Here is a 22,192-nt window from a genome sequence, read left to right as displayed (position 1 = left end):
ACACGGGATCTTAGTTGTGGCATGCAGGATCTTTATTTGCCTCACTTGGGATCTTTTAGTTGCGGCATGCAAACTCTTAGTTGCGGCATGTGGGATCTAGTTCCCTGACCAGGGATCAAACCTGGCCCCCCTGCATTAGGAGCATGGAGTCTTAGCCACTGGACCACCAGGGAAGTCCCGATTTGATGACTGTCTTTAGTGTTGTGTTTGGATTGTTTTTTCCTTTTTGTCTGTGTATTGTAGATTTTTGGTTTGCGGTTACCATGAGGTTTTGATATAGCAGTCTATATATGTACAAGGTTGTTTTAAGTTGCTGGTCTCTTAACTTCAAATGCATTTCCAATACCCTACATTTATACTCTCCTCACAATTGCTGGTTTTGATATCATAATTTTCTGTGGATGATTTCCTATCTTTACTGTATTTTGCCTTTACCAGTGAGCTTTCCCATTTGTAGTTTTCTTGTTTCTAGTTGTGGGCTTTTCCATCTAGGGAAATTCCTTTAGCATTTGTTGTAAAGCTGGTTTAGTGGTGCTGAATTCTCTTAGCTTTTGCTTGCCTGTAAAGCTTTTGATTTCTCCATTGAATCTGAACAAGAGCCTTGCTGTGTAGAGTATTCTTGGTTGTAGGTTTTTTCCCAAAAGCACTTTTGAAGGCCGTCTCCTGGGTGGAGGCACTAACTGGCAACCATGACAGCCAAGTTCATGATCAGGCTGGTGGGAGTCAGTTCACGTATGCTCACCTCCATGGCAACAACCTGAGGGCCTCGTAAATAGGATCCCAACGCCAAGACTCTGGGACTCTCCTGTCCTCTCCCCCACTCCCTTCTCACCCCCTTTAGAAGGCCCCCTTCAGACCCCAAGCCTAGCCCTTGATGGAATCATTGTACCCCAGTAAACCAACCTGTGACTTTGGGACACACTGCAGGACCACAGAGGAAACCTTGCCTTTGAAAATGGTAGAAAGAGGTTCACCCCCTGGGCAAAAAGCGATGTGTGAGTGTTGGGGGAGTGAAATCATAATGGTGAAAGTTACTCTCACTTTGGTTTTTTTAGAAATCAGCCTTGCCTGGCTGAGGTATAGCCTACAGTCTGGTAATGAAGTGACTACCCCCAAAACCCTCCAATCCCCCACCTTTCTCCCCCCAAATGCGTGAGGACTGTCAGTCACCCTACCTGTCTGTGGGCTCTCCCCTACCAACTGTGAGCCTTCCTTTCCTCAGTTCTGCGTAACCAGCCCTACCACAGACCTGCCTTGCTGGATAAAAGCACAGATCGATAAATGAATCAGTGGGTCACCAAGCCCAGGCTTCCATCTTGGCCCACTGGCAGCCTTTGGCCCAAGTTTCTTTAGGCCCCACCTGGCCCATTGGCCTCTTAGAGGGCAAAGCCAAGCACCTTGCTGAGTTGCAGGCCACCCTCAAGCCCCAGCAAACTCGACAGGACTGATTCATGTGGACTGGTTGTGTCTTTGGATCTGGACTTGGAAATTTCACAGGTTGGGGGCAAGGGCTCATCCCTGCCCTTCACTCACAGCTGCCCAAGGAAAAAGCTGTATTCCTAAGTGTGTCTCTGCTGAGCTGCCAGGAGAGCACCTGGAATGGAGGCCACTCTCCCCTCAGGGAGGAGCCTCTGGAAAACAAGAATCTGTGACTGGAATGAGGCAGCCGAGTAACCGCCGTTGCTGTGGGAATTTTTCTCTAAGATCAGAATGTGCCTGGAGACAGCAGGTGGACAAATGGCCAAGGTAGAGGTGTGATAATGTTCATCCAAGAGTCTCTGTGACAGCAAAATCCTGGAAACTACCTAAATGCCCAGCATTTTAAGTTGGATAAATGAAAGATGATGCATATTTTCACTTGCAGTGGAATACAATGGATGGTCTGCAGCCAACAAATGAAGGACAGAGCTATATTTACCCATGTGGAAAGATTTCCATGACATATTGTTGAGTAAAAAGAGTCGGTTATGAAACAGTATATGATCCCATTATCATAAAATATCACACACGCACACGCACACACACACGGAGCTGTCTGGAAATCTGTTCACCAAACTGTTAACAGTAAGTATCTCCAGTTGGTGGAATTTAAGGGCAATTTTTACTTTGTTACTTAAATTCTAGATTTTGAATTTTAAAGCATTCTAAATAACTAATCATTTTCACTTGGGAATGAATAAATAAACAAGCAAACAAAAAATAAAACCTTCCGCTGTCCCAATCACAGTCCTGATGTCTCACGTCCTCTCATCTCTTGCCAAGCAATTCTGAGTCGGCCCCAATGAGGAGCAGAGCTGTGGGAGGACCAGGCTTGGAGCTACTCCAAGCTAGATGTGGATGTGGCTCTACCACGAGCTGTGGGACCTTCAAGAAGCCAGTGAACCCTTCAGAGCCTCCATTTCTTCCCTGAATGTCTGCCTCATGGGCTGCTGGGAGGCAATAAGATTGGGTCAAGTGCCCATGTGGTCTTCTGGAGGGGATGGGGTGAGGTCCTGCCTGCCCAGGCCAGTCCAGGAGCTCAAACTCAAGGCCTCATGGACCGGACACCCATGCCTGCAAGTCTGACCTCTCCCGCTTCTGCAACTATGTGATCCTGAGCCCACACCATCCACCAAACTGTGGGCAGACATGGGAGGAAGAAAGAGAAATCTATGAGGCCAGGCTCATCCTGAGGGAAGCAGACAAAAATCCAAGCTCAGTGGGGTCAGCTTCAAGTGCCTCAGAATTAGAACCCACCAGCCTTGGGGAGGTCTGGGGGCCTGAGCCCAGGATCAGGCAGGCTACTTCAGGCAAGGTGGGGACAGAAAATCGCCTCCAGGCTCCTCCACCCACCACCCCCTAGCTCATTCACACTCTTGGCTCCAGGGCACTCCCATCCCAGCCCCCAGCCCCCCACCCCCCCACCCCCTTCCATCACTAGTTCACAGCTTGTGGAGGATGCTAGAGCTGGAAGGGCCCTCAGTAAATCAGCTTGTCCAATCAGTGTGACCCACGCCCTCATCTTTCAGGAAAACAAGGCCTACAAGGGCAGGACTTTCTACTAATGGGAACATAGCTCCAGGTTCAAACTCAGAGTCTAGTTCCCGGGTCTGGGGTAACAGAACACAATGCACAGTGACCAGCACACACCAGTGCATTCCCTTCCACCAGGACCCCAACCCAGTTCACCACCTGGGAAAGCTTTAACAGTCATGCCACAACTATGTGCCAGAGGTCCTCATTGGCCAGTGGACCATAGGTGATCTGGCATCAAAATCCCATTTTGATGTCTATTCCTAGCAGCGCTCCTGGCACCACTATTCACTGTCATAGGTTGGTTCCCCAGAAAACATGCTCTGAGACAGATGTGTGCAGGTTTACTGAGGAGAGCGTTTAGGAACAATACCTACGAGGGCGTAAGGATTCATGGAATGGGCAGAGAGGAGTTGAAATGCAATGCTGTAGTAAGGCAGAACCTGGTTGATCCTACAAGGAGCTCTGATGTCCCTCAGGTTATCCCGCCTTACAGCAGGAGGGTCTGGCCTTCATACTCCTACCTCAACCCTCCAGCGATGCAGGGGGAGGGCACACATGGCCTTAAGCAGGGTGGCTCTCTTCAGCTGAGGGCAAGTCCCAGAGGGAAACCCAGCAGCAGGGGAGTGAGAGCCTCAGTCCTGAAGGGGCTCTGGGCAGCAGACCACAGCCTCCACTACAGGGGGGGGAAGAAACTTGCCTGAGATCACACAGCCAGTAAATGATGCAGCTGAATTCAAATCCAGATGGCGAAAGCCACATCTTTATTTTTTTTTTTAATTTTGTTGAAGTGTAGTTGATTTACAATGTTGCATTAGTTTCTGCTGTACAGCAAAGTGACAGTTTTATATATATATATTCTTTTCCATTATGGTTTAATCACAGGATATTGAATATAGTTCCCTGTGCTATAGAGTAGGACCTTGTTGTTTATCCGTCCTATACATACTCGTTTGCATCTGCTAATCCGAAGCTCCCAATCCTCCTCTCCCCCACACTCCTCCCCCTTGACAACCACAAGTCTGTTCTCTATGTCTGTGAGTCTGTTTCTGTTTTGTAGATATGCTGATTTGTGTTGTACTTTAGATTCCACATATAAGTGATAGCCTATGGTATTTGTCTTTCTCTTTCTGACTTACTTCACTTAGTGTGATAATCTCTAGGTCCATCCATGTTGCTGCAAATGGCATTATTTCAGTCTTTTTGATGGCTGAGTAATATTCCATTGTATTTATATACCACATCTTCTTTATCCATTCATCTGTTGGTGGACATTTAGGTTGTTTCCACGTCTTGGCTATTGTAAATAGTGCTGCTATGAACATAGGGGTGCATGTATCTTTTCAAATTATAGTTTTGTCTGGGTATATGCCCAGGAGTGGGATTGCTGGATCACATGGAAACTCTACTTTTAGTTTTTTAAGGATCCTCCATACTGTTCTCCATAATGGCTGCACCAATTTACATTCCCACCAACAGTGTAGGAGTGTTCCCTTTTCTCCACATTCTCTCCAGCATTTATTGTTTGTAGACTTTTTAATGATGGCCATTCTGACTGGTGTGAGGTGGTACCGCACTGTAGTCTTGATTTGCATTTCTCTGATAATCAGTGATTATGAGCATCTTTTCATGTGCCTATTTGCCATCTGTATGTCATCTCTGGAGAAATGTCTGTCCATTTTTCTATTGGGTTGTTTGTTTTTTTCTTGTTGAGTTGTATGAGCTGTTTGTATATTTTGGAGATTAATCCCTTGTTGGTTGCATCATTTGCAAATATTTTCTCCCAGTCCATAGGTTCTCTTTTCATTTAGTTTATGGTTTCCTTTGCTGTACAGAAGCTTATAAGTTTGATTAGGTTCCATTTGTTTATTTTTGCTTTTATTTCTATTGCCTTGGGAGACTGACCTAAGAAAACATTGGTATGACTTATGTCAGAGAATGTTTTGCCTACGTTCTCTTCTAAAAGTTTTATGGTGTCGTGTCTTATATTTAAGTCTTTAAACCATTTTGAGTTTATTTTTGTGTGACATGAGGTGTGTGTTCTAACTTCACTGATTTATATGTGGCTGTCCAACTTTCCTAACACTACTTGCTGAAGAGACTGTCTTTTCCCATTGTATATTCTTGCCTCCTTTGTTGAAGAGTAATTATCCATAGGTGTGTGGGTTTATTTCTGGGCTCTCTATTGTGTTCCATTGACCCATATGTCTGCTTTTGTGCCAGTACCAAGCTGTTTTGATTACTATAGCTTTTTAGTATAATCTGAGGTCTGGAAGGGTTATGCCTCCCACTTTGTTCTTTTTCCTCAGGGTTGCTTTGGCAATTCTGGGTCTTTTATGATTCCTTATAAATTTTAGGATTAATTGTTCTAGTTCTGTGAAAATTGTCATGGGTAATTTGATAGGGATCACATTAAATTTGTAGATCACTTTGGGTAATATGGCCATTTTTACAATATTAATTCTTCCAACCCAAGAGCACGCAAAGCCCACATCTTAATCTCAATACTCACATGAATGTCTAATGCTTAAAGGGTGTGCTTACTGTGCTGGGCATTGTGCCAGACACTATCTGTAAATTATATGGCTTACCTCTCAAAGCAACCCTCAAAAGCAGGTATATAGTATTACAGCCACATTTTACAGTTGAAGAGCCTGAGGCTTGGTGATGATAAGTAACTTCTCCAAGGTCACTCAATTAATAGCTAGGATTTGAGCCCAGAGCCACTACATAATAAGGCCATACTTTACTGACAAATTGGACCCTTGTTCAGTAGCTTGTGGATTACGTGCATTTTTTTAATGTTTTTTGGAGTAAGAGGAGAGCATGGTGAACTTGACCTCTCTGAGTTGCCCACTGGTCTGCAGACTGACAGCTGGCTGAGGAGGCTGAGCCCACCCGAGGTCTGCACTGCCCTGCAGGCTCCCTACTCTAAGTCTGGCCGGAGGAGTCCACGCCTCCCCCCTGCTCACAGCTCAAGTCCGCACAGGGCCGCTGGTACCGGCACCAACCAGGTGACCCGAGGTTTGGCCCCACAACTGCTGCAGAGCCCTGGTCCTCAGACTCCAGGAAGCTCAGTTTACAGAGCTGTAAATGGGGGTCATCCCCATTATCATCCTTGCCTTGCTCCAGCAGGTCCCTTTGAGAGGACTGCTGGCGAGAAACAATTATAATACACGTTGCAAACCACGAGTGCTAGTTGTGTTCTGCAGCATCACCAGCCCCAATAGAAGTTGACCTTTGACAGCCAGCAACCCCACATTCCTTGGAAATAGTGTGTTTCCTCCTTGGGGGTGGGGTGGAGCCCTCTCTACCCATGACAGGCTGTCCTGGGAACCCAGGTCCGTGTGCCTCGAAGCCTGGCAGCTGTACAGGGAAGGCTGACAGGGAGGAACAGACCAGAGGTCCCCTTGCCATGCTCTCCCCAGGCTCTTCTCTCCCCTCCTCAATTAACAATTTGTGTTTGGGAAAGGTCTCTCTCCTCCCACCCCAGTTCTTCAAGGGTAGAGACTGAGCCTGCCCTCTGTCCACAGCATTCCCAGGGCCAAGCTCCATGTGGGACATAGCTAGTACCTAATAAGGTGTTTGCTGAAAGAGAGAGAGAGAGAGAGACAAAAGGAAGGAAGGAAGGGAGGGAGGGAGGAAGGAAGGAAGGAAAGAGAAAGAAAGGAGGGAGGAAGGAAGAGAAAGGGAGAGAGAGAAAGAGACAGAAAAAGGAAGAGAGAAAGAGAGAAGGAAGGAAGGAAGGGGGAAGAAAGAAAGAAAGAAAGGGAGAAAGGGAGAGAGAAAGAGAGAAGGGAGGAAGGAAAGAAAGGAAGGAAGGAAGGAAGGGGGAAGAAAGAAAGAAAGAAAGAGAGAGAGAGAAAGGGAGAAAGAAAGGGAGAGAGAGAGAAAGAAAGGAAGGAAGAGAGAGAATGGGAGAGAGAGAAAGAAAGAATGGGAGAGAGAGAGAAGATGGTAATTTCGCATCCTGGAAGTGGACTGCTCCAGGGGGAGTTCCCAGAGCGCTGAGTGGCCTGGTCCTCCCCGGCAACTCCCGGACTATGGAGCTGCTAAAGAAAGGGTTACTGTTGACATCAGGGCTGGCCATTGTCTCTTTCTGGTCCTGAAGCTGTTCCCTCTCCCAGGATGTGTATATAGTTTGCTGGGTGGCTTAAACAACAGAAATGTATTGTCTCAGTTTTGGAGGCTAGCAGTCCAAGATCAAGATGTCAGTAGGTTGGTTCCTTGGCTTGTAGATCACCCCAATCTCTGCCTGTATCTTCACATGCCATTCTCCCTGTGTGCCTGTGTCTCTGTATCCAAATCTCCCCTTTTCATGAGGATATCAGTCATATTGGATTCAGGTCCATCTTAATGACCTCATCTTAACTAATTCCATCTACAGCAACCCTATGTTCAAATAAGGTCACATTCTGAGGTACTAGGGGTTAGGACTTCAACATGGGAATTTGGGACGACACCGTTCAACCCATGACAGTTCGCTCGTATTCTGTTGGTCAGGGTCGGGCAGAGAATGCCTCACAGTGTCTCTGTCCTACCCCTACCAATGCTGAGCTATCGAGATGGATGATGTCTGGGTGGGATCCCCCAGCCCCAAGATGTGCTCTGACCCTCCACTTTCCTTCCCTCAGCGAAGAGGCAAAGGAGCAGGCTCAGACAGTTCTGACCTGCAGATAGACGGAGCCTGGCTCAGAGTTCTCTCCACAGCTTTGAAACATCTGGGAGAGAGAAGCAGCTGGCTCTCCCAGTGCCGTTGCCCTGAAGTGTGCTCACGCCCCAGCCCCAGTTCCCCCACCCCCCTTCCTTTCTCTCCTCCACTTTCTTTTTTCCCTCTCAGCTCCAGCTGCCCTAGGGTATCAAAACTGGCTTCACCCATCGTGGGCTGGAAAGGAAGCAAATGGGCAGTGTGGCATTTTCCAAGGATGTTGCATTTTGTACCATCAATTACCAACGTTCGTCGTTACCTCATCTCTCCCTCCTGCCACTCCCATTCTACAGGACAGGCAAGTGAGGCTATGAGAATCACGGGACTTCCTGGGATTTGAACCCAGGCACAGCCAGCAGAGCACAGTGGTGGCAAGTCGGCATCTGCGCACCTGCCACAGCGAGGGCAGGACTGCCTGCCTGCAGCCTCCAGGACACCCCAGCCAAAGTCCAGGTGCAATTGCCCTTATCTCCTGTGCTCAGATCCACACGATCATCTCAGGGCCCTGATCAGGGGGGCCCCTGACCCAGGGCAGGAAGCCTGGGTCAGCGTTTGTGGGAGTGTGGGTTCCTCACTGATAACAGAAGTGCTGGCCCTGCCCAGGTTAGAGATGGGTTGGGGACTGAGCTTATCTCTGAAAGGAGAGAATTTCGCAGCAAAGCTTGTTAGCCGTTGGCTGCTCAGCTGAGCGTCAGGGCATAAAGTCCCTCCTTTTGAGGGGCTACCAAGAGCTGAGAGCAGTTTCTGCCTGCAGGTCTGTGCCATCAGCCCTCCTGGACGAGAGACCTACAGCAAAGAATGGGTATGACTAGGGAGGAAGGACATGCAGGCTGACAAGGGCCACCTGCCCCAGCTACTAAGCTCGGAGGTGGTTTGATTAATTTATTTCTTTCAGTAAGAGACACCAGCCTCCGTCAGTGCATGTGCATGTACCCACATGTACATGATGGATGTGTGTACACACGTGTAAGCATGTACACCCATTTCCAGACCTTTCCTCCTGCAAAAGGACAGGGTTGCTGGCTCCTGCTCAAGAGAGGATGACAGGAAATGTCCTCCCCCAGAGGTGTCTTAGGACTCCAAGCTTTTAAAGCCCTTACTCTTCTTCCCAGTTCCATTTCCATCAGAGGCTAAAGAACTTTTTAAAAGTCAGGCCTCCTTCCTCTCCCAACCTTAGGTTTCCTCTGAGACCTACAAGTGGTGAGGTGGAGGTTGCTTTAATAGAAATGCATCTGCTTTGCAGGATCTTGTCTTAGGCAACTTTATATTTTTTTTATTGTGGTAAAATATACATGACATAAAAACTTAGCATTTTAATAACTTTTAAGTGTACAGTTCTGTGGCGATAAGTACATGTACACTGTTCTGTAACCATCACCACCATCCATCTCCAGAACTTTTTCCTCTTCCCCAGCTGAAACTCTGTATACATTAAATGCTAACCTCCCATTCGTCCCCAGCCCCTGGCAACAGCCATCCTACTTTCTGTCCCTAAGAGTTTGACTACTCTAGGGACCTCATACAAGAGGAATCATTTAGCCTTTTGTGACTGGCTTATTTCATATTTCCCATAGCATGGTATCTTCAAGGTTCATCCATGTCATGTGTGTCAGAACTTCATTCCTTCCTAAGGCTAAATAATATTCCACTGTATGTCTCTATCACATTTTGTTTATACATTCATCTGTCGATGGACACTGTTGCTTCCCCCTTTTTAATGCCACTATGTACATGAGTGTACAAGTAACTTTTCGAGTTCCTGCTTTCGATTGTTTTGTGTATATACCCAGAAATGGAATTGCTGGATCACATGGTAACTTCGTCTTTAATTTTTTAAGGAACTGCCATGCTGTTTTCCACAGAGGCTGCACCATTTTACATTCCCACCAACAATGCACAAAGCTTCCAATTTCTCCATATCCTCTTCAGCACTTGTTATTTTATTTTTCTTTTTTGTACTATCCATCCTAACTGGGTGTGCAGAGGTTTCCCATTGTGGTTTTGGTTTGCATTTCCCTAATGATTAGTGATGTCGAGCATCTTTTCTGTGCTTATTGGCCATTAGTATATCTTCTTTGGAGAAATGGCTATTCAAGTCCTTAGACAACGTAAGATTTTTTTAAAACTCCTATTCTTAATGCTCTGAAGGTTGTTATTGGGACCATTTCTCTCTGAGATTTCTTGCAGCCCATCCTGGGGCTAGATCTGCTGCCACCCAGACATTCCTGTGGGAACAGGAGGTGAGGGAGCCATGAAGAGAAGTCTCGGCCAGCTTGGAACCTGGCCTGGAGGACTTTGCTCTCAGGAGTTCAAACCTTGAGAAATCCAGAAGCTTGAGTTGAGCTGGAGCCAGTTTCTGGATGGCTCAGCTCAGAATGCATGCCTCCCCCAAGAGATGCCAGTTTTGAGGGGGTTTCGCCTGGGCTGGGAGGGCAGCTGACCTAGTGCCTGGTGCTGGGAATGGGCAGTGCCCACCCCCAAAGCTGCCTTTGGGCTCCCAGTCACTTGAGATTTTCTGGGGAGAATTTGCTATCCACAGGCCCCATGACCACTAGGGTCACTTAGCACATGCTGAGACCTTTCTGCTGATACCTTTCTGCTGATAGGAAAGATTACAATCAGGTTTGTATCCAGAAGGTGGTGAGTTTATCATCTGTCTCAGTTCAGAGTTTATCATTACCAACCCACAAGGCCCATCTCCTGTTTTATTTATTTATTATCCCCCTTTATCCCTGGGCCCAGTTCTTGCCCCCATTCCTCCTTGACCCTACCAGGGGCATCCATTCTACTGTGTTCGATGTGCTTCCTTGCACTTGTGTAAAGGATGTGTGTTTTCATGGGTATGTGTCTTGAACTAATATATACATTGTCCTGTGCTAATAAATCTCATTCTCCTTCTCGCTTTATCTTTCACTTAATGCGATGTTTTACAAACCAGTCCAGATCCCATGATGTATTTCTAATTCACAGAGGATTTCATCCTGGCTGTCACCTTTGGGAGATGGTCAACCAGGTGCCGCCATCTCCTGATACACCTTCACTCTTAAGATTTTTAACTGAGTCAAACAAATCAAACAAATCAAACAAATCATCTGTATCTTTGCTTTTTTGTTTTTATCTTCATGAGAAGATATCAGACAAACCCAAATTGAGAGACATTCTATGAAATTACTGACCAGCATTCTTCAAAAGTTAAGGTCATGAAAAACAAGGCAAGACAGATACAATTGTAGCTTACAGGAATCTAGGGAGTAATGATGACTAAGTGCATCACAGTATCCTAATGGGATCCTGGAACAGAAAAGGCATTAGTGGAATGTTAATTTCTTAGTTTTGGTGAATATGCCATGGTTATATAAAATGTTAACATGAAGGGAAGCCGTGCTACATGAACTATCTTTACAATTCTTCTGCAATCTAAAATTATTCTTAAATAGAAGTTTAAAAAATACAGCTATATATGAAAAGCTTAAAGAAATAATAAAGCAATCACAGAGATGAGAAATAATAAAGCAACAAGAGAATACCAGGAATGAACAGACAGATTAATATTTTTTGAAATGAAAAATATAATTCTTAAAATATCAATTAGGCACAGATAAAGAGAAGTGGGAGTTAATAAACTCCAAAGGTGCAACACTGAGAGATAAGTAGAGAGAAAACATAAAGGAAGCACTAATTAAGAGATAGGAAGGTTAGACTAAAAAGCTGTATTATAAGCAAATGTATATAATCAGATCCTCAAAAATGGAGAATAGAGAGAATGACGGAAAGAAAATATTTAAAGGACAATGGCTGTGAAGTTTTTAGAACTAGTGAAAAACATGATATTAGAGGTTTAGGAACAGAAATGCATACTTAGCAGGATAAATAAAAATAAATCCATACCTAGACACAGCTCAGTAAAACTGAAGACACAAAAGACAAAGGTAAGATCTTAAAGACAGCCAGAGAGAAAGGAGAGGTGGTCCACGAAGAATCCACAATTAGAAAGACAGTGGACTCCTCAGCAGCAACACAGAAGTCAGAAGATAGTGAATATAATCTTGCAAATGTGGATAGAAAATAACTATCAACCTAGAGTTATGAACCCATAAAACTATCTTCCAAGATTGAGGGTGATAAAAATTGAGAGTTTACCATCAAGAAACCTGCACTGTAGGGGAAAAAATGACTTCACAAGAGCAGTCTAAGATTTAAGATGAAAGAGGGTGTGCTGAGTAAGTAAATGGAAATAACATTATATACACCAAACAACCATTGTAATGGTAATTTTTATAGATTTTATCAACCTCAGAGGTTGTGCCAGTTTACATAGCCACCAGCAACATAAGAAAATACCCATTTCTCCAACTCTCTGATAACCTATTACCAGACTTTATGATTTTTACTAAGCAAATAGGTAAAAATGTTATCTCAGTGAGTTTTAATTTACATTTCTTTTAGCATGAATCTGTTGACATAGTTATTCTTTCCTAATTTTTTGCCTTTGCCTGTGATTATAGTGTCTTTTGCCCCAGAGAATTTGTTTAATTTTATGTAGTACCATTTTCTCCTATTTTTTTTTTTTTTAAAGAATTACTGGGTTTTTTTGGGGCTGCATTGGGTCTTCGTTGCTGTATGCAGGCTTTCTCTAGTTGCGGCGAGCGGGGGCTATTGTTCATCGTGGTGCGTGGGCTTCTCATTGCGGTGGCTTCTCTTGTTGCGAAGCGCGGGCTCTAGGCGCATGGCCTTCAGTAGTTGTGGCACGTGAGTTCAGTAGTTGTGGCACACGGGCTTAGTTGCTCCGCAGCACATGGGATCTTCCCGGACCAGGGCTCGAACCCATGTTCCCTGCATTGGCAGGTGGATTCTTAACCACTTTGCCACCAGGGAAGCCCTCTCCTTTTCTTTTAAGGCTCCTGGGTATTGTGCCATACTTTGAAGTGCTTTCTCATCTGCAAAATTATTTTTTAACTCTTCCATTGCTTCTTCATTATTTTGTGGTTTCAGTGTTTTAATATTTACATATTTGGTCCATCTCAGAATTCTCTTGCTGTGAAGTATAGGGTATTGATAAAACTCTTATTTTTTTTTTCAGATGACTACCCTGTTTACCTAGCAGTTTTATATTGAATAGTTTTCCTCCGCTGATTTGGAATTGTGACTTTATCATATCCTAAATTCCCTTGTATTTCAATCTTTTCCTGTACTTTCTATTCTGTTCCATTGATCAGTCTCGCCCTGTGCCTGTACTACACTAGTTTAATTATAATAGGCATGATAAGATAAGACATTTTAATCACTGATAAGTCTGGTTCCCTCTCATTTGTCCTGGATATTCCTACTTGTTTGGTTAAAAAAATATCCTGCTGGTATTTTTTTTTAATTGAGGTAACATTGATTTATAATATTTAACCTGTTGGTATTTTTATTGGACTCTTGTTAAATTTATACAACCTAGAGTAATGGACTTTCTAAAAATGTGGAATTTTTTTCTGTTTGTTCAAATCGTCTTTAGTATCCCTTAGTAGAATTTTAAAGTTTTATTAATATATTGCATAAATCTCATTAAGTTTATTTCTAATTTTTCCATTTTATGTTGTTTTGTAATTGTAAATAGATTTTCTTTTATTAAATTTTTAAATTGAAGTATAGTTGATTTACAATGTTGTGTTAATTTCTGCTGTACAGCAAAGTGATTCAGTTATATATACATACACACACATATATATATTCTTTTTTATATTCTTTTCCATTATGGTTTATCACAGGATATTGAATATAGTTCCCTGTGCTATAAAGTAGGACCTTGCTGTTTATCCATTCTATATACAATAGTTTGCATTTGCTAACCCCAAACTCCCAATCCATCCCCCTCAACCCCTCCCCCTTGGCAACCACAAGTCTGTTCTTTTTTTTTTTTAATTTATTTATTTTTGGCTGCATTGGGTCTTCGTTGTTGCACACAGGCTTTCTCCAGTTGCAGCAAGCGGGGCTACTCTTTGTTGCGGTGTGCAGGCCTCTCATTACAGTGGCTTCTCTTGTTGCAGAGCATGGGCTCTAGGTGCGCAGGCTTTAGTAGTTGTGGCTCGCAGGCTCTAGAGCACAGGCTCAGTAGCTGTGGTGCATGGGCTTAGTTGCTCTGCGTCATGTGGGATCTTCCCGGACCAGGGATCGAACCCCTGTCCCCTGTATTGGCAGGCAGATTCTTAACCACTGTGCCACCAGGGAAGTCCCACAAGTCTCTTCTTTATGTCTGTAAGTCTAGATATGTTCATTTGTGTCATGTTGTAGATTCCACATATAAGTAATAGCACATTGTATTTGTTTTTCTCTTTCTGACTTACTTCACTTAGTATAATTTCTAGGTTCATCCATGTTGCTGCAAATGGCATTACTTCATTCCTTTTATGGCTGAGTATTATTCCATTGTATATATGTACCACATCTTCTTTATCCATTCATCTGTCGATGGACATTCAGGTTGCCTCCATGTCTTGGGTATTGTGAATAGTGCTGCTGTGAACACAGGGGTGCGTGTGTCTTTTCAAATTATAGACTTGTCCAAATATTTTTCCAGGAGTGGGATTGCTTGATCATATGGCAACTCTATTTTTAGTTTTTTGAGGAACTTCCTTACTGTTCTCCATAGTGGCTGTATCAATTTACATTCTCACCAACAGTGTAGGAGGGTTCCCTTTTCTCCACAACCTCTCCAGCATTTATTATTTGTAGACCTTTTAATGATGGCCATTCTGACTTGTGTGAGGTGGTACCTTATTGTAGTTTTGATTCGCATTTCCCTAATAATTAGCAATGCTGAACATCTTTTCACGTGCCTGTTGGCCATCTGTATGTCTTCTTTGGAGAAATGTCTATTTAGGTCTTCTGCCCATTTTTCGATTGAGTTTTTTTTGTTGTTGTTTTTGAGTTGTATGAGCTGTTTGTATATTTTGGAAATTAAGCCCTTGTCAGTCACATCATTTGCAAATATTTTCTCCCAGTGCATAGGTTGTCTTTTCGTTTTGTTTATGGTTTCCTTTGCTGTACAGAAGCCTGTAAGTTTGATTAGGTCCCATTTGTTTATCTTTGTTTTATTTCTATTGCCTTGGGAGACTGACCTAAGAAAACATTGGTATGATTTATGCAGAGAATGTTTCACCTATATTCCCTTCTAGGAGTTTTATGGTGTCAGGTCTTATGTTTAAGTCTTTAAGCCATTTTGAGTTTATTTTTGTGTCTGGTGTGAGGGAGTGTTCTAACTTCATTGATTTATATGTGGCTGTCCAACTTTGCCAACACCGCTCGCTGAAGAGATTGTCTTTTCCCCAGTGTGTGTTCTTGCCTCCTTTGTTGAAGAGTAATTATTCATAGGTGTGTGGGTTTATTTCTGGGCTCTCTATTCTGTTCCATTGATCCATATTTCTGGTTTTGTGCCAATACCATGCTGTTTTGATTACTGTAGGTTTGTAGTATTGTCTGAAGTCTGGGAGGGTTATGCCTCCTGCTTTATTCTTTTTTCTTAGGATTGCTTTGGCAATTCTGGGTCTTTTTTTGGTTCCATATAAATTTTAGGAGTATTTGTTTTAGTTCTATGAAAAATGCCATGAGTAATCTGATAGGGATCACATTAAATCTGTAGATTGCTTTGTGTAGTATGGCCATTTTAACAATACTGATTCCTCCAATCCAAGAGCATGGGTTATCTTTCTATTTCTTTGAATCACCTTCACTTTCCTTTATTAATGTTTTATAATTCTCAGTATATAAGTCTTCTCGTCCTTGGTGAGATTTATTCCTAAGTATTTTATTTTTTTGCTGCAATTTTAAAAGGGATTGTTTGTTTTCAGTTCTTTTCTGATATTTCATTGTTAGTGTAAAGAAATGCAACCAACTTCTGTATGTTAATCTTGTATCCTGCTACTTTGCTGAATTTGTTTATCAGTTCTAGTAGTTTTTGTGTGCAGTGTTTACGGTTTTCTATATATAGTATCATGTCATCTGCATATAATGACAATTTTAACTCTTCCCTTCCAATTTGGATACATTTTATCTCTTTTTCATGTCTAATTGCTGTGGCTAGGACTTCCAATACTATGTTGAATAGAAGTGGTGAGAATGGTCATCCTTGTCTTGTTCCAGATTTTAGTAGGAAGGCTTTCAACTTTTCACCATTGAGCATTATATTGGCTGTGGGTTTGTCATAGATAGCTTTTATTATGTTGAGATATGTTCCTTCTATGCCCACTTTGGTAATAGTTTTTATCATAAATTGATGTTGAATTTTATCAAATGCTTTTTCTACATCTATTGAGATGATCATTTGATTTTTGTCCTGTCTTTTGTTGATGTGGTGTATCACATTGATTGATTTGCATATGTTGAACCATCCTTGCAACCCTGGGCTGCATCCAACTTGGTCGTGGTGTACGATCTTTTTAAGTGTTGGTTTATGGTTTGCTAATGTTTTGTTGAGAATTTTTGCATTTATATTCATCAAAGATATTGACTTGTAATTTTCTTTTTTGCTGTGTCTTTGTCTGGTTTTGGTATCAGGGTGATGGTGGCTTCATAGAATGTCTTTGGGAGTGTTCCCTCCTCTCCAATCTTTTGAAAGAGTTTGAGAAGGATCAGTTTAAGTTCTTCTTTTTATGTTTGGTAGAATTCGCCTGTGAAGCCATCTGGTCCTGGACTTTTGTTTGTAGGGAGTTTTTTAAATTACAGATTCTTAAATAGATTATTTTCTTCCATTAGTTTTTCTAACTAGCTGTTGTTTGTAAATGTGAAATCTATAGTTTCTGAATATTAATTTTAAACCAGAAGTCTTACTGCATTATTTTACTACTTGTAATATTTTCTTTTTAATAAATGTTTTTTTTTAAAAAAGCAGTTTTAGGTTCACAGAAAAATTGAATGGAAAATATAAAGAGTCCTCATATACCCCCTGTCCCTGCCCTTCCCCTGCCACATACACAAGCTCCCTCACCATCAATATCCTATATCAGAGTGATACATTTATTGCAAATGATGAACCAACATTGACATATTACCAACCAAAATCCATAGTTTACATTAGAGTTCACTCTCTGTTTGCACATTCTATGGATTTTAACAAGTGCATAATGACATGTATCTATCATTATAGTATCATACAGAATAGTTGCCCTGGCCTAAAAATTCTGTACTCCATCTATTCAATCCTCCCCTGCCGTGAACCTCTGGTAACCACTGATGTTTATACTACTTCTATAGTTTTGCCTTTTCCAGAATATTATACAGTTGAGATCAGTATACAGTTGGCTACAGTATGTAGCCTGTTTAGATTGGCTTCTTTCACTTAGCAATATGCACTTAAGCTTCCTCCATGTCTTTTCATGGTTTGATGGCTCACTTCTTTTTAGCACTGAATAATATTCCATTGCCTGCCTCTACCACAGTTTATTCATCCATTCATCTACTGAAGGCTATCTTGGTTGCTACCGAGTTTTGGCAATCACGAATCAAGCTGCTATAAACATTTGTGTGCAGTTTTTCATGTGGACATACGTTTTCAACTCATTTATGTAAATACCAAGGAACACAATGCTGGATTGTATGATAATAATATGTTTAGTTTTGTAAGGAACCACCAAACTGTCTTCCAGAGTAGCTGTACCCTTTTGCATTCCCATGAGCAACGAATGAGAGTTCCTATTGTGCCACATCCTCACCAGCATTTGGTGTTTAATACATTTTGAGTCAAATCTTTTGGGTTTTCCAGGTATAAAATTATGCTATCTGGAAATAATAATTTTTCCTCCTGCTTTCTGAGTTCTATACTTCTATCTTCTACTCTTGTCAAATCACACTGGCTACTACATACAGAAAAATGGATGTAGCTGTAAAATAACAGCTGTAAAAGTGGACAAATCTCTCTTGTTCCTGACTTTGAGTTGGGAGAGCTTCTCTCTACTAAGCACAATGCTGCCTTTGATATTGAGAAAAATATATTTTATCATGTTAAGGAAGTATATACCTACTCCTATTTTATTGAGTATTTACCAAGATTCAGTTGTTGAATTTTTCAGCCTTTATAGAGGTAATCATATGATTCTCTTTTGATCTATTAATATGGTAAATTATATTGATGGATTTCCTAATATTAAATGATTCTCATATTTCTGGAAGATAGCTATTTTTTTTTAAATTACTTGAATTCTTCACACACAAAGAAACTTTCTTATTTGAACCCTTGTCTCTGAAAAAAAAGTTAAATGTGCAAATACAAAGAAGCTACTCATCAAGTGCTCCTGTTCCTTTAATAGATCCAAGTTGATTTATATATGAAAAACCTGGTTCCTTATGGCTGGAGAGGCACAGAAAATGGCCCAAAGGAAACCCCTCCCCGCCAATACAAATATGAAGCTTTGCTTAGCTTTAGGTCAGACAAGGGGGGCTCTTTGCCTGAGGACCATCCCTGGGCCCAGGGAGCTATGAGGCCTGGAGCCCCATCTAGCCTTCAGGTGAGTCACTCCCACCTCTTAGGGTCACCAGTCAATTCTATTAATGATTTGAGATCTGTTTCTCAACTTCTTTCACTATGCTGGGGGCCCAAGGCCAGCACTCCTCATGAGGGAATGAGGGAACGGGAAGCAAAGAACAAAGGTCAGCATCATCTGGGCATGGTATGTCGTTTGAGTTTCTTGGGAAATGGCTTTCTGGGCTCAGCAAGGAAATTTGAACTCATGGAAAATGGGAGACCTTCACTTCTACAGAGCAAATCCCTGTGATCACCAGCCTACTGCTTCTCTGTGTCTCTGGCTCTGTCCTTAACTCTGATGCTGACCTTCTAGCTTTCTCTTCCCAGCTTGGATGGGCCCTTGTCCCTAAGTCTCTGGCAGCGAGTCCAGCAGCCTAGGCCATCCACGTCATAGATGCAGCCCAGGCTTCCTAAAGGCTTCAACTGGTGAGTCCCTGCTTTGCTGAGACAGAGCCAAAAGGAAACAGCCCAAGGCAGGCAGCACCACAAAACTTAGGCGGAACCATATGAAACTGTCAACAATCAGCTAGTTTTGATCTTCAAAAAACAGCACTGTTACATGGTTCAAACACAAATGCTGCCTTTGAGATCGAAATAGTCACAGAACCAAATCTGTGGTGCCACCCAGTGGTCGGAACAAGCAAATGGTGCTTGTTTCATTAATCATGATGGTGATGGTAACAGAATAACATTTCTGTTATCTGAAATAACAGGTGGGAGTTCCCACTACGCGCTGGGAGTTAGAGCTTTACACAAGTGATTATTTAATGCTATTGTGGTTTATGGTAATAATTACTTATTTTTATATACTATAAACAGCTCTTCTGAGGTAGGCAGTAGGTATTACTCTCCCCATTTTATAGGTGAGAAAAATGAGGCTCAGGGGATTGAAGCAAGTGATGCAGGATCACACAGCTGAGGGAGGCAGACCTAGGTCACACTCTTCACATTCTGTGGTTTCCCTTCCCGTTTTAGGGAGAAGATGAGGCTTCCACGCTGGAAATCGAAACTCGCAGAGGTCCCAGGCAAAGCTGATCCCGGTGCACACACCTGATGTCTGAGCACTTCGTGTCATACAGGAGCAGAAGATGTTAGTAGAACCATTAAGGTAGGCCATTAAATCAATAGTTTTAAAAAATGATATTAAAAGAAGTTTATTAAAAATTTAAAAACTGTATAATTTTTTTAAAATTGGGACTTCCCTGGTGGCGCAGTGGTTAAGAATCCGCCTGCCAATGCAGGGGACATGGATTCAAGCCCTGGTCTGTGAAGATCCCACATGCCACGGAGCAACTAAGCCCGCGAGCCACAACAACTAAGCCCGCGAGCCACAACTACTGAGCCTGCGTGCCACAACTACTGAAGCCCACGCACCTAGAGCCTGTGCTCCACAACAAGGGAAGCTACCACAATGAGAAGCCTGCGCATGCAACGAAGAGTAGCCCCCGCTCACCACAACTAGAGAAAGCCTGCTCACAGCAACGAAGACCCAATGCAGCCAAAAATAATAAATAAATCAATAAAATTTATTTTTTAAAAAAAGAAAGAAAAATCACCACTAAAAAAAAAATTGATGAAGTAATTGTCAGCTTAGTGAAGTTCACTCTGGAAAATTCTGTCCAAAAATTAATCAGGATTTGTGTAACTTGGATTAAGTGTTTTAATCCAAATCTTCCTTTGGGGTAAAAAGTGTCCTTTAAATCAAATGGCCAAATACTCCCTCCCATGATGCCATGGCGGCTTCCTCCCATCCTTTGCCTGGGGGCCAAGAGAAGAAGCTGTTTTGTTAGGCAGGCTGAGGAAATGGTAAAGCAGGCAGGACGCCCCACCACCACCAAGGCTCCTGAGCTGGTTGGGCACAGTGAATCGGGAGGGCATCACAATGGCCAAGCCATGGGATACTGGTCAGAGCCATCCTGGCCGGAGAGGGCCAGGACTATTTCAAGTGACTTACCTCCAAGACATTAGAGCTTTGCGGTTTTCTAGAGACGACAGTGTCATTTTACAGATGGAGAAGCTGGAGCACAGACAAAGGAATCAGCCTGCCCAGGGTCACACATCTGTCTAGTTGGTGGCAGAGCCAGGTCATTACCCAGGTGCTGACTCCCCATCCCGGCTCCTTGTAGCCCCCGGATGAGATGGGAAACACTGTTGCCACAACTGACCTGTGACTTGTGAGCTAGGAAAACCACAGGAGGACCTGAGCCAGGACCTCAGCTGTTCTGGAGCTTGCACCACCTGAGAATTTTGTCCCGCTCCATGTGGGCCCAGGGCAGAGAGAGGAGGAACTGAAGACAGTTCCAGCACAGGCTCTGCACCTGTCTTTCAGTTTCCTAGAGTCTAGTCCTGATTTCAGATGTTGACAAGGAGGAGGAGGAAGATGAACGAGGAGGGGGGACAAAGGAAGAGCAGGGGGGACTGGAGGACTGGAAGAAGGGGACCCTGACCAGAGAAGAGAAGGCCTCGGGGTTACCTGGTTACATCTTCAGGCTTAGGAAGGGCTCTCACACCAGGCTGCTGCTTCTCATGTAAGCTTTGTATACCCATCTGAACTTTTTTATCTGTGCCCATGTATTACTTTGATTAAAAACGTCGGCTAAAGCAGGAAAGACTTCAATTAGACACAAGGAAACTGAAGGGTGACAAAGCCCTGCCCTGGCAAGTAGAGAGCTGAAGATCCCCAGGGGGCAGGGGTCCCAAGGGAGGGGCAGACAGCACCTTCCAGCTGGGCCAGAGTGGGGGAAATGAGCCCTTGTCTATACTGTATTCAGTACTTAAAATATCCGGTATTTACTGCATGTACATAATATCTCAGTAAAGTAGGTAGGGGCTGTTTTGCTGTTTTTTAACGTGAGGGCTGCTGTGCAGCACGAAAGGGAATACAGGTGCAGGGACTCTGCTTAAGACCTTCCAAAACACATTTGATTGGGCACAGAGGGCAGGAGCCTCTCCTCTAGGCCACGTCAGCCTCCCCCCCCCCCCCCCCCCCCCCCCGGCAGGCTCAGTGAAACACTCCCGCGCTAGAGGGCAGTAGTCGCCGGCCACCACAATCCGTCCACAGCCCCGGGGACCCAGAGGGACCCCAGAGGGACCCGGGAGGCTACGAGCCCCCCAGTGGCGCACCGAGCTCCGTCATGGAGCCCGCGAGTCGTGGGGGGGGGGGGGTCAGTCACCCCACGGAGGGACCAGGAGCGGCGGGCTCGGCGGGCCTCGCGCCGGGGAAGGGAGCCTGGGCTCCCGGGCACACAGTGACCTTCTCCGGCCCCGGCTGCCGGGCAACCCGGGGCTAGTGACCTGTCCCCCACTTGTGGAATGCAGAGGGGTGCGGGGGGAAGCGGCGCCCGCCGCTGCAGAGAAGGAGCTGCGTCCGGGTGAAACCGACCCTGCGTCTTCGGCGCGGCTTCCCAAACCAGGCCCGCAGAGCCTGTCCTCCCTGATCTGCTCCACCAACAGAGCAGGTCATCTTAGCCGTAGCAAGCCCCACCCACAGAGAACTCAGAAATTCTTCTTTTGAATGACAAAGAAGTATGGCCTAGAAATGTTCTGCTTAATTGCCCCGCGTGCTAAAAAGGCGGCTCACCAGGCGTGGCTCGCCAAGGAGGGGGCTGCTAGGGGGACGAGCTGGAAGCGGGGTAGGGGAGAGACCAGCCGCTGCCCGGCGTGCCACGGCCCAAGGGCCACCGGGGACCCTCCATCGTCCCCCCGACCTCGCTGGAACCGCGAGGGACGCCTTGGGCGGCCCCGCCCGCCGGTGCGCTGGTCTCCAGCCCTCTCCTCCACACCTCCGCCCCGCCTGGCGCACTGCGTGGCTTGCCTAATTCCCTGGACCGGACAGAGAGGCGGCCGCGCTGAGACTCGCCTCCCGGCTCCAGCCCTTTGGTGCACCCACCCCCTGTGCGGGCTCTCGCGGGGCCGCAAGCCGCCAGCGGGTCAGGTGCAGCTCGGAGCAGCGCTCGGTGAGTCGCCCAAGC

The 22,192-nt window shown here is 44.4% G+C and overlaps 1 protein-coding gene across 3 annotated transcripts in view; it reads left to right on the top strand.

The window, feature by feature from the left end:
• The first annotated feature begins 2,928 nt into the window (after nt 1-2,928).
• The window catches only part of PIGZ (phosphatidylinositol glycan anchor biosynthesis class Z), a 37,394-nt gene continuing 18,130 nt past the window's right edge, over nt 2,929-22,192 (top strand). For 2 of the 3 annotated variants that reach the window (XM_082393279.1, XM_082393280.1), the window contains exon 1: nt 21,884-22,177. The gene's annotated coding sequence lies outside the window, so the exon portion shown is untranslated. Of the gene's footprint in view, nt 18,367-18,548; nt 19,330-21,883; nt 22,178-22,192 lie in introns of those variants that run through there. The other variant, XM_082393281.1, reaches the window with a different exon arrangement.

The sequence above is a fragment of the Balaenoptera borealis genome (assembly GCF_965194805.1).
Source record: "Balaenoptera borealis genome assembly, chromosome: 5".
NCBI lineage: Eukaryota > Metazoa > Chordata > Mammalia > Artiodactyla > Balaenopteridae > Balaenoptera > Balaenoptera borealis.
Note: the sequence above shows the minus strand (reverse complement) of the source record. Positions and strands in the feature narration are given on the sequence as shown.